At 41.1% G+C, this 13,721-nt stretch overlaps 2 long non-coding RNA genes across 3 annotated transcripts; one reads left to right on the top strand and one right to left on the bottom strand.

Annotated features, from left to right (window-relative positions):
* The first annotated feature begins 371 nt into the window (after positions 1-371).
* LOC129826773 (uncharacterized) lies at positions 372-7,154 on the top strand. 2 transcript variants are annotated; one of them, XR_008755079.1, is made up of 3 exons: positions 372-1,532; positions 2,966-3,081; positions 6,819-7,154. It is a non-coding gene; the product is annotated as an uncharacterized LOC129826773 (long non-coding RNA). The 2 variants fall into 2 exon arrangements; XR_008755078.1 differs by having other exon boundaries at positions 382-1,308.
* On the bottom strand, positions 3,424-5,964 carry LOC129826774 (uncharacterized). Its single transcript, XR_008755080.1, has 3 exons — positions 5,445-5,964; positions 4,511-5,360; positions 3,424-4,285 (listed from the first exon to the last, which is right to left on the bottom strand). It is a non-coding gene; the product is annotated as an uncharacterized LOC129826774 (long non-coding RNA).
* Positions 7,155-13,721: the final 6,567 nt, after the last annotated feature.

Genomic DNA, 13,721 nt, shown 5'->3' with positions numbered 1-13,721 from the left:
ACGTTGCTCGGGTGCAAATGCTTTAAAAAACTGAACTGTGAGAGTAAAGTTAGGACAGTATCCAGGAGGAGTCTGATTCTTGCCACCTACAGTTACAGGAAGCTGTCACAGGAAGCTGTCACATTGTCAATGCCAAGGATCCAAAGCTACTATAGCAGCTTAGATTAACCTCAAGGTTAATATATTCATATATATTAATATTCCCATATATAACCATATTCACTAACATGTCTATGAAATCACTGTGACTTCACTTATTCCTTATATCTCCTAGTGAAGCCAAAAGCCTTATATGAACTCTGTGTAAGTGGAAAGGAGACATTCTGCTAACAGATGTTGAACCTGGGGCTATTGTTGGCTCCTCACGGCACTGTTCCGTCCCTAACTGTGAGCAAGGTTGGGTTTGCTCGCACATCTGTTGCGATGTGGGAAGTCCCAGGTGGTTTTCTCAGAAGCCGCCGTGTAAACGCTTCTCGGAGTCCTCGGCTGGAGCGAGTGCACCCGTCAGGGTTTTCTCCTCTTCGCGGTCGGAGCACCAAGCTGGAGCGTGGCCAGTGTCAACCATTTTTATTAACTGACGTGGAGAACGAAAGTTTAACGGGTTTCCCTGGTACTTGATGGTACCTAGCCGTACTTTAGTTCTGAAAAGTGCTTGTGATGGGGAAATGTGGGGTCGTTACAGTGAAGAGACACAGCCATTTTATATATCTTGTATTGTAATTTGCATTGTACTATGTATGAGACCTAGATATTGTGTGTATGTACAGATATGTAAGCTATGTGTGACGTTTTAAACTGATTTATTTCAGTCCTTGACTAATAATGTTCTGTACTATGTATGATGTCATGTTTCCTGTGGACTCCAGGAAGAGTAGCTGATGCTTTTGCAGCGGCTAATGGGGATCCTTAATCAATACGAAAACCAAGCAGTACTCTCTAACTATTGTCCTGAAGAACAACATCTGTATATAGATAAGCTCTAACTGTACTTACTGCTCTGAAGAGGTCAGTGTATAACCATCAAATACAAAACAGTCACATCCTGGATGGAACGATAGACAACACGTGACCACAGTTACAGTCAAAGTGCACCTTGCCTATAGCGTGGGATTTTAGACCGTGTATGTCATTGTCCCGTTAACTGTACAAATGTGCAGGACATTTCCAGGATGATTGACCACCATTTCATGACTTATGATTGCTCGATTTTTCCAACCATCAACATCATCATCATTACCACCACCATCATCACAATCATCATCACCAACATGGCTGTGTTAGATATCAGCAGTACAAACAGGGCGGCAGGTAAGCCTAGTGGTTAGAGCTTTGGGTCAGTAACCGAAAGGTTGCTAGATCGAATCCCTGAGCTGACAAGGTGAAAATCTATCGTTCTGCCCACTGAACAAGGCAGTTAACCCACTGTTCCCCACTAGGCTGTAGGCTGTAAAATAAGAATTTGTTCTTAACTGACTGTCCTAGTTAAATAAAGGTTCAAATGGAACTGAATGCTTCTCCTCATGAAGTCCATGGTAAGAAATAATTACATTTTCAATCACCGTACTTCTGACTAAGATTCTAAGATAATTCAATTGATAAAATTTGTGGAGGAGTTTTTTTTTTTTTGGAGACTTATAGTTACAGGCAACACAAAGTATTAAAAAAAAAAAACCTAGTACAGGTTGTTGTGAAAAACGATGGCCAGGGGACAATAGAGCACGGTGTTGCACACAAATCCTGGTAATTGTTCTGTCAATACTGATGACCGGGATCCAACCGTTTAGTTCCTCCAACATTAGCATATCAAAGACTTTGTGTGTGTGTGTGTGTGCGCGAGCGTGTGTGTGTGCGCGAGCGTGTGTGTGTGCGCTAGCGTGTGTGTGTGTGTGTGTGTGTGTGTGGGCATGCTTTCCAGTAAGTTGCTTTTGATGTGTCCGGATATGACGTGTACATGTATTTACATCTGTATGTTTAGTTTCATATAAATACATTTCTGTTAGCGTGAGGGGGTTGAGCGTGAGGGGGTTGAGCGTGAGGGGATTGAGCGTGAGGGGATTGAGCGTGAGGGGGTTGAGCGTGAGGGGGTTGAGCGTGAGGGGGTTGAGCGTGAGGGTTTTGAGCGTGAGGGGGTTGAGCGTGAGGGGATTGAGCGTGAGGGGGTTGAGCGTGAGGGGGTGGAGCGTGAGGGGGTTGAGCGTGAGGGTTTTGAGCGTGAGGGGGTTGAGCGTGAAGGGGGTGAGCGTGAGGGGGTTGAGCGTGAGGGGGTTGAGCGTGAGGGGGTTGAGCGTGTGGGGGTTGAGCGTGAGGGGGTTGAGCGTGAGGGGGTTGAGCGTGAGGGGGTTGAGCGTGAGGGGGTTGAGCGTGTGTGTTGGTCTGCATGTCTGTCTGTTTGTCTGCCTGTCTGTCTGTGTGTGTTTGTCTGCCTGTCTGTCTGTGTGTGTCTGTCTGTGTTCCCATGTGTGTGCGTGATTGTGTGTGTGCGTCCGACGTGTGTGCAACGTGCGCGTGTGTCTGCATGTGTGTGTTTTTCCCTCCTTGCCTCTGCCACAGCGCTGCACAGCAACCATCTCAGCCGCAGTTACAGTAGTTACAGGGGCCATGGAAACAGGCAGCTACCACAGCGTTCACTTTTAGGTATCCGGGAATCCAGAACGGCAGGGCGATGTCACGTACCAGAAGGCTGAAAGCAGCAGAGATGGAGGTGGCGGCAAGAGCGTGAACCGGGTTTCAGGGGCCTTCTGATTGATGTTTTGGAAAACAGAGCAGCCATTCTCTGTGGGTCGGGCTGGGGGATTTTAAAAGAGGCCTTTTGGAGATGGGTGATGCTACTGTGCAAGCTCTTTTGAAAAAGTGGTATGATAACTTACAGGAAACGTAAACTAGGTGCCTTGTTGACGTGTATGTGTATATGTAGTTCAGAGTGTTTAGGAGTGTCTGTCACAGTAACAGAGTTGTCTTTATTTAGTCTCAGCTCTTCAGGGCCCTTAAGGAGAGAGTCCAGGTCCACTTTGGGTACGTCACTCCTCTCTCCAGCCAACGCACTCTTCAGGAGGCAAGAATCTCCCTCAGCTTCTGGAGAATGTAACTACCTCCTACTACCAACTACCTCCCTAAACATTACAGAATGTAACTACCTCCTACTACCAACTACCTCCCTAAACGTTACAGAATGTAACTACCTCCCTAAACGTTACAGAATGTAACTACCTCCCTAAACATTACAGAATGTAACTACCTCCTACTACCAACTACCTCCCTAAACATTACAGAATGTAACTACCTCCCTAAACGTTACAGAATGTAACTACCTCCCTAAACATTACAGAATGTAACTACCTCCCTAAACATTACAGAATGTAACTACCTCCCTAAACATTACAGAATGTAACTACCTCCCTAAACATTACAGAATGTAACTACCTCCCTAAACATTACAGAATGTAACTACCTCCCTAAACATTACAGAATGTAACTACCTCCCTAAACATTACAGAATGTAACTACCTCCTACTAACAACTACCTCCCTAAACATTACAGAATGTAACTACCTCCCTAAACGTTACAGAATGTAACTACCTCCTACTACCAACTACCTCCCTAAACATTACAGAATGTAACTACCTCCCTAAACGTTACAGAATGTAACTACCTCCTACTAACAACTACCTCCCTAAACGTTACAGAATGTAACTACCTCCTACTAACAACTACCTCCCTAAACGTTACAGAATGTAACTACCTCCTACTAACAACTATCTCCCTAAACATTACAGAATGTAACTACCTCCTACTACCAACTACCTCCCTAAACGTTACAGAATGTAACTACCTCCTACTAACAACTACCTCCCTAAACATTACAGAATGTAACTACCTCCCTAAACGTTACAGAATGTAACTACCTCCCTAAACGTTACAGAATGTAACTACCTCCCTAAACGTTACAGAATGTAACTACCTCCTACTACCAACTACCTCCCTAAACATTACAGAATGTAACTACCTCCTACTACCAACTACCTCCCTAAACGTTACAGAATGTAACTACCTCCTACTAACAATTACCTCCCTAAACGTTACAGAATGTAACTACCTCCTACTACCAACTACCTCCCTAAACGTTACAGAATGTAACTACCTCCCTAAACGTTACAGAATGTAACTACCTCCCTAAACATTACAGAATGTAACTACCCCCCTAAACGTTACAGAATGTAACTACCTCCTACTACCAACTACCTCCCTAAACATTACAGAATGTAACTACCTCCTACTAACAACTACCTCCCTAAACGTTACAGAATGTAACTACCTCCTACTAACAACTATCTCCCTAAACATTACAGAATGTAACTACCTCCTACTACCAACTACCTCCCTAAACATTACAGAATGTAACTACCTCCTACTACCAACTACCTCCCTAAACGTTACAGAATGTAACTACCTCCTACTACCAACTACCTCCCTAAACATTACAGAATGTAACTACCTCCTACTACCAACTACCTCCCTAAACATTACAGAATGTAACTACCTCCCTAAACATTACAGAATGTAACTACCTCCTACTACCAACTACCTCCCTAAACATTACAGAATGTAACTACCTCCCTAAACATTACAGAATGTAACTACCTCCCTAAACATTACAGAATGTAACTACCTCCTACTACCAACTACCTCCCTAAACATTACAGAATGTAACTACCTCCTACTAATAACTACCTCCCTAAACGTTACAGAATGTAACTACCTCCCTAAACATTACAGAATGTAACTACCTCCCTAAACATTACAGAATGTAACTACCTCACTAAATGTAACTACCTCCTACTAACAACTACCTCCCTAAATGTAACTACCTCCTACTAACAACTACCTCCCTAAACGTTACAGAATGTAACTACCTCCTACTACCAACTACCTCCCTAAACGTTACAGAATGTAACTACCTCCTACTACCAACTACCTCCCTAAACGTAACTACCTCCTACTAATAACTACCTCCCTAAATGTAACTACCTCCTACTAACAACTACCTCCCTAAATGTAACTACCTCCTACTACCAACTACCTCCCTAAACATTACAGAATGTAACTACCTCCTACTAATAACTACCTCCCTAAATGTAACTACCTCCTACTACCAACTACCTCCCTAAACATTACAGAATGTAACTACCTCCCTAAACATTACAGAATGTAACTACCTCCTACTACCAACTACCTCCCTAAACATTACAGAATGTAACTACCTCCCTAAACATTACAGAATGTAACTACCTCCCTAAACATTACAGAATGTAACTACCTCCTACTACCAACTACCTCCCTAAACATTACAGAATGTAACTACCTCCCTAAACATTACAGAATGTAACTACCTCCCTAAACATTACAGAATGTAACTACCTCCCTAAACGTTACAGAATGTAACTACCTCCTACTACCAACTACCTCCCTAAACGTTACAGAATGTAACTACCTCCCTAAATGTAACTACCTCCCTAAATGTAACTACCTCCCTAAACGTAACTACCTCCCTAAATGTAACTACCTCCCTAAACGTTACAGAATGTAACTACCTCCTACTACCAACTACCTCCCTAAACGTTACAGAATGTAACTACCTCCTACTAACAACTACCTCCCTAAATGTAACTACCTCCCTAAACGTTACAGAATGTAACTACCTCCTACTAACAACTACCTCCCTAAATGTAACTACCTCCCTAAACGTTACAGAATGTAACTACCTCCTACTACCAACTACCTCCCTAAACATTACAGAATGTAACTACCTCCTACTACCAACTACCTCCCTAAACGTTACAGAATGTAACTACCTCCCTAAACATTACAGAATGTAACTACCTCCCTAAACATTACAGAATGTAACTACCTCCTACTACCAACAGTAGTCTAAAAGCAGTAGGCCTCCGTCTGTGTTCAGGTTTCAGCTAGTCTAAACTAGGCAGAGATCCAGGTTTCAGCTAGTCTAAACTAGGCAGAGATCCATAAAAACAGGATACAAAAACATCACAAAAACGAACAAACTTGCCCATTGATAAGAACATTTTCAACACAGTGACTCTGTGAATATTTCTCAGAATCATGCAATACACACGTGTTGCTACACTTTTTTTCTGTGGTCATTAAGGCTCCTGGGAAGAGATTACTAAGATCTTCTGTAAGTTAGACCGTTACACATCCCAGCCGCGGTGAGGGAAAACATATGCATACAGGTTGGTTCTGGATGAGACTGCTCTCTGCTATGACACAACGTCTCCTAGAGGTTTGGAATCGTAGCTCCATATACACTGACAAGCATTTTGCTACACTTGCATTAACATCTACTAACCATGTGTATGTGACCAATAACATTAGATTTTAATTTGATTTGATACACATACGTCACACAAACGTTTCTCAGAAGTTTGAAATCTTATTTCCACACAGTCACACGTTATAGAAACAGACTATCATTGTCCGTTCTTTTAATCTTCCTGGCGTGACCTCGCTTTCAAGATGACAAACTTTCTTTGTCTTTAACCATATCAGTCTTGAGACCTGAGCAAAAAAATAGGCTTTTCATTTATCTGACTTTCATTAATCTGACTTTCATTAATCTGACTTTCATTAATCTGATTTTCATTCATCTGATTTTTATTAATCTGATTTTCATTAATCTGACTTTCATTAATCTGACTTTCATTGATCTGACTTTCATTAATCTGACTTTCATTAATCTGCACGTCCAGCCTTTATATTTAGTCTCACAATTAAGTAACTGTTTTACCATTTTTCTTTTCAGCACAACCAGGGTGTCACGACTTCTGCCGATGTCGAGGCCTCTCCTTGTTCGGGCGGTGCTCGGCGGTCAACGTCATCGGTCTTCTAGCCATCATTGATCCATTTTCCATTGGTTTTGTCTTGTCTTCCTACACACCTGGTTTCAATCCCATTCATTACCTGTTGTGTATTTAACCCTCTATTTCCCCTCATGTCTTTGTCAGAGATTGTTTATTATTCAGCTTTGTGTTGTTTGTATTGCTGCTCGACGGGTCCTCGTACCCACTTTGTTTTATTGTTATATTTAGTTTTGGAGTTATGTTTCGTTTATTGTTATTAAACAACTCCATTTCATTAAGTTTGATTCTCCTGTGCCTGACTTCCCTGCCACCTATACACACGACTATTTGACATAAAACAGTGTCATCCAGGAGTTTAATTGACAAATGTCAATTTTAAAAAAGCTCAGCCAAAGCAAAAACCTGATAAAAATTAATTTATATGAATACTGGTAAGTACATAAATAGTTTGCTCACTGGGGAATTAACATTCAACTTGTCAGTGACAATTATGTGGAGTTCGTGACAGCAACTATGTGAGTTTATTATACCCTTACCTTCTAACGAATCTTATGTAGCTAGTGTAGCCTAGCCCACGGTTAATCACACAGACTCCTGGTTGGTATCTACGGATGCAGAAGAAATAGACGAATCCAATGATACAACCCAGCAGTCTGTTTAATAAAGGAGGTTAGAATTCCAAAACGTGCCGGACGTTACGATAGGACTCGTTGTGTTAACTCTCTCAGCATGAGGTTAGAAAGGATGGTCCGTGTAGTCACTTCTGTATGTTCTCTTTTCTCAATATTATGACAGGCAAAAGGGCTCATGTTATTAAATTGATCATGTTTCATTATTTTCATTTATAAAGTCATTTTTCTTCCCTAAGGAAGAAGAAACAAAAAGATGGGCTGACATCAACATTACTTTACAGTTTCTTTCATTGTGCTGACATCAACTTTACTTTACAGTTTCTTTCATTGTGCTGACATCAACTTTACTTTACAGTTTCTTTCGTTGTGTTGACATCAGTTTTACTTTACAGTTTCTTTCGTTGTGCTGACATCAACTTTACTTTACAGTTTCTTTCATTGTGCTGACATCAACTTTACTTTACAGTTTCTTTCGTTGTGCTGACATTAACTTTACTTTACAGTTTCATTCGTTGTGTTGACATCAACTTTACTTTACAGTTTCTTTCGTTGTGCTGACATCAACATTACTTTACAGTTTCTTTCGTTGTGCTGACATCAGTTTTACTTTACAGTTTATTTCGTTGTGCTGACATCAACTTTACTTTACAGTTTCATTCGTTGTGTTGACATCAACTTTACTTAACAGTTTATTTCGTTGTGCTGACATCAACTTTACTTTACAGTTTCTTTCGTTGTGCTGACATCAACATTACTTTACAGTTTCTTTTGTTGTGCTGACATCAACTTTACTTTACAGTTTCATTCATTGTGCTGACATCAGCTTTACTTTACAGTTTCTTTCGTTGTGCTGACATCAACATTACTTTACAGTTTCTTTCGTTGTGCTGACACATGTTTCAAGAGATGTTTGAAGAAAACAGTCTGTCTATTGCGCTGTGTGAACAGCACTGTGTATATACAGATGTACTTTCATAATTTGACCAGTTTCTCACAGCAGGAAAATAATCCTGCAGCAACCGGAAATTTGAATTATTATGTGGATTACAATTAATGGAAATGTATGTAGGGGTTGATACCATTTATCGCCTGAAATTTTAGTGTGGAAATTACAAACTTTAGAAGCATTTTTAAACCTTGAATACACTACAAGTTTGCATTTCCTGCAGTGCAGGAAAATTCTCTGTGATAACAGAGTGATCAGATGAAGACAGTACACCAGTGGCAGTAGTCCTAGATGACAGGCTCTGACAGCTAGATAACAGAGGAACACAGTTGAAAAGAGTTCAGAAGAACTAGTCCAAGGCCAACCTCGAGACACACTGTTCCTTTGTCTCAGCTTTCACACACACACGCACACGCACACACACACACACGCACACGCACACGCACACGCACACGCCCACACACACTCACACTCACACTCACACTCACACTCACACACACACACACACACACACACACACACACACACACACTCACACACACACACACACACACACACACGCCCACACACACACCCCAACTCAAGTTATACTGATGACTCAATCACTGCAATGACGCAAAGGGTGTGGGTTCCCTTGGCTCTGAATGATAGAGACAGGCTGAGGAATCACTCCTGCCCATACTACTGTAAATATCCTACAGGAATCATTCCTAACAATTCTACTGTATATATCCCACAAGGAATCATACCTGCCAATATTACTGTATATATCCCACAAGGAATCACTGCGATGCAGTGCCTTAGACCACCGCGCCACTTGGGAGGCCCAATAAGGCTGAAATGAACCAATTGTGGAAAAAGTGAAGGGGTCTGAATACTTTCCGAATGCATTGTATCCCACAGGAATCATTCCTGCCAATACTATATACAGTATACTACAGGAATCATTCATGACAATACTATATATACTACAGGAATCATTCCTCCCAATACTATATATCACACAGGAATCATTCCTGCCTATACTATATATACTACAGGAATCATTCCTGTCAATACTATATATACTACAGGAATCATTCCTGCCAATACTATATATCACACAGGAATCATTCCTGCCTATACTATATATCACACAAGAATCATTCCTGACAATATTATATATACTACAGGAATCATTCCTGCCAATACTATATGTACTACAGGAATCATTCCTGTCAATACTATATATACTACAGGAATCATTCCTGCCAATACTATATATACTACAGGAATCATTCCTGCCAATACTATATATACTACAGAAGTCATTCCTGCCTATACTATATATCACACAGGAATCATTCCTGCCTATACTATATATCACACAAGAATCATTCCTGACAATATTATATATACTACAGGAATCATTCCTGCCAATACTATATGTACTACAGGAATCATTCCTGTCAATACTATATATACTACAGGAATCATTCCTGCCAATACTATATATACTACAGGAATCATTCCTGCCAATACTATATATACTACAGAAGTCATTCCTGCCTATACTATATATCACACAGGAATCATTCCTGCCAATACTATATATCACACAGGAATCATTCCTGCCAATACTATATATACTACAGGAATCATTCCTGCCAATACTATATATACTACAGGAATCATTCCTGCCAATACTATATATACTACAGGAATCATTCTTGCCAATACTATATATACTACAGGAATCATTCCTGCCAATACTATATATACTACAGAAGTCATTCCTGAACTTCACTAGTCCCACAGGACATGACCATGTCAAACTTTAACCCTAACCTTAGTCCCAATGGAAAACAAGGCTATATCAAACTTTAACCCTAACCTTAGTCCCAATGGAAAACAAGGCTATGTCAAACGAAATAAATAATAAATGAAATCGTACCGTCTGGTTTGCTTAATATAAGGAACTTGAAATTATTTATACTTTTTCTTTTGATACTTAAGTATATTTAAAACCAAATACTTTTAGACTTTTACTCAAGTAGTATTTTACTAGGTGACTTTCACGTGAGTCATTTTCTATTAAGGTATCTTAACTTTTACTCAAGTATGACATTTGGGTACTTTTTCCACCACTGCGCGAACGCACGCACGCACGCACGCACACACACACACACACACACACCACAGCGGATCACAGCAAACTGCAGAACCAACCTGAGACATGGAAACGGTAAAGCAATTACAGGGCCTCATTCCAAACTGTATCAGGTTCAAACTGCACCCTGACTCTCTGTTGCTCTGTGTTCCAAATGGAACCCTATTGAGTTCCACATGGAACCCTATTGAGTTCCAAATGGAACCCTATTGAGTTCCACATGGAACCCTATTGAGTTCCAAATGGAACCCTATTGAGATCCACATGGAACCCTATTGAGTTCCAAATGGAAACCTATTGAGATCCACATTGAACCCTATTGAGTTCCAAATGGAACCCTATTGAGATCCAAATGGAATCCTATTGAGTTCCAAATGGAACCCTTTTGAGTTCCACATGGAACCCTATTGAGATCCAAATGGAACCCTATTGTCTACATACTACACTACTATGAGCCTTGGTCAAATGTAGTGGACTATATAGGGACTATGGTGCCATTTGGGAATCATGGTTGGTCTTCACAGAGGTAAAGATAGAGAGCTGTCAGTGCCAAGGGTTTCATTTTAAACTGTGGCCAGAGAAGATTCTGTCGTCATTAGTGAAACTGAATGGCAGTAAATCTTCCAGTTCACTCTTGGAGAGGTTACGTGGAACGGGAACAGGATCGGGAAAGATGTCCAGTATTCCGACCGGTGGGGTGGTTGCAGACCAGTGAGGTTATCAACCACACAACAACCTCACCCAATGGTGTATCCATGGAAACGCCGCCGCTGAATACGGTGTGACGGACGGTTTCCATAGCAACACAGTATTCACCTGTTGGTGCAAAAAAATGGAATGGGTGGAGCAAAAACAATCTATTTTTCCAAATTCTACTTTCTTTAACATGAAGCCATCAACATGGCATTACACTGTAGCCTATCCATGTCATACATAGATTATGAAAATGTAGATTGACACATTCTATTTACACCTTGAAAAAAACAGCATGGCACCTGTGCAACTAGAGGTGACACAACTCTAGATCATCTTAATTCCAGATGATAGATTACACTGCAGTCTATCCCTGTGAGACTAGACTCTAGATCACATAAATTCCACACACAGAAACACGTACAAGACCCTCCCTCCCCCTTCATTTTGCAAATCAGACCATAACTCTACCCTCCTAATTCCTGCTTACAAACTAAAGCAAGGAAGTACCGGTTTCTCGCTCGATACGGAAGTGGTCCGATGACGCGGATGCTAAGCTACAGGACTGTTTCTCTAGCACACACTGGAATATGTTCCGGGATTCATCTGATAACATGGAGGAGTTTAGCACACCAGTCACAGGCTTCATTAATAAATGCATCGACGACGTCGTCCCCACATGCATACTGACGCCACACACTCTCAATCTATGCTACTGCTCCACCTATGCTGCTGCTACTGCTCCACCTATGCTACTGCTCCACCTATGCTGCTGCTACTGCTCCACCTATGCTGCTGCTACTGCTCCACCTATGCTACTGCTCCACCTATGCTGCTGCTACTGCTCCACCTATGCTACTGCTCCACCTATGCTGCTGCTACTGCTCCACCTATGCTGCTGCTACTGCTCCACCTATGCTGCTGCTACTGCTCCACCTATGCTACTGTTCCACCTATGCTGCTGCTACTGCTCCACCTATGCTACTGCTCCACCTATGCTACTGCTCCACCTATGCTGCTGCTCCACCTATGCTGCTGCTCCACCTATGCTGCTGCTACTGCTCCACCTATGCTACTGCTCCACCTATGCTACTGCTCCACCTATGCTGCTGCTACTGCTCCACCTATGCTACTGCTCCACCTATGCTGCTGCTCCACCTATGCTGCTGCTACTGCTCCACCTATGCTACTGCTCCACCTAGGCTACCGCTCCACGTATGCTGCTGCTACATGTCAGTGTATTATCAATGCTGTTGCCTAGTCACTTTACCCCTACCTATATGTACACAGCTAACTCAATTACCTCAAGTACCCCTGCACATCAACTGAGGACTGGTACTCCCTGTATGTAGCCATGTTATTACCTGGTACTCCCTGTATATAGCCATGTTATTACCTGGTACTCCCTGTATATAGCCATGTTATTACCTGGTACCCTTGTATATAGCCATGTTATTACCTGGTACTCCCTGTATAAAGCCATGTTATTACCTGGTACTCCCTGTATATAGCCATGTTATTACCTGGTACTCCCTGTATATAGCCATGTTATTACCTGGTACTCCCTGTATATAACCATGTTATTACCTGGTACTCCCTGTATATAACTATGTTATTACCTGGTACTCCCTGTATATAACCATGTTATTACCTGGTACTCCCTGTATATAACCATGTTATTACCTGGTACTCCCTGTATATAACCATGTTATTACCTGGTACTCCCTGTATATAACCATGTTATTATCTAATTTCTGTATAAAGCCATGTTATTATTGTTTTTATTTACCTTTCTGCTCTTTTGCACACCAGTATTTCTGCTTGCACATCATCATCTGCTCATCTATCACTCCAGTGTTAATTTGCTAAATTGTAATTACTTCGCTCCTATGGCCTATTTATTGCCCTACCTCCTCACACCATTTGCACACACTGTATATAGACTTTATTTTTTTTCTATTGCGTTATTGACTGTACGTTTGTTTATTCCATGTGTAACTCAGTGTTGTTGTTTGTGTCGCACTGCTTTGCTTTATCTTGACCAGGTTGCAGTTGTAAATGAGAACTTGTTCTCAACTAGCTTATTTGGTTAAATAAAGGTGAAATAAGAAAATAAAAAAACAAATTAGCTGGTACTCCCTGTATATAGTCATGCTATTATTTACTTACTGTATATGGCCATGTTGCTATCTACTTCCTGTAGATAGTCATTTTATTATCTACTTCCTGTATATAGCCATGTTGTTATTTTGACTCGTCATTGTTATTTGTTATTCACTGTGTATTTCTCCCCGTATAAAGCCATGTTATTAGCTGGTACTCCCTGTATATAGCCATGTTAGTATCTACTTACTTATTTTATTTATTTATGTCACATGTCATTTGATTTGATTTGATTATTGACACAGTAGCAGTATGGTAACTA

This window comes from Salvelinus fontinalis, chromosome 28, assembly GCF_029448725.1.
Source record: "Salvelinus fontinalis isolate EN_2023a chromosome 28, ASM2944872v1, whole genome shotgun sequence".
Taxonomy (NCBI): domain Eukaryota; kingdom Metazoa; phylum Chordata; class Actinopteri; order Salmoniformes; family Salmonidae; genus Salvelinus; species Salvelinus fontinalis.
The sequence above is the reverse complement of the archived record's forward strand: the minus strand, read 5'-3'. Positions and strand labels throughout refer to the sequence as shown.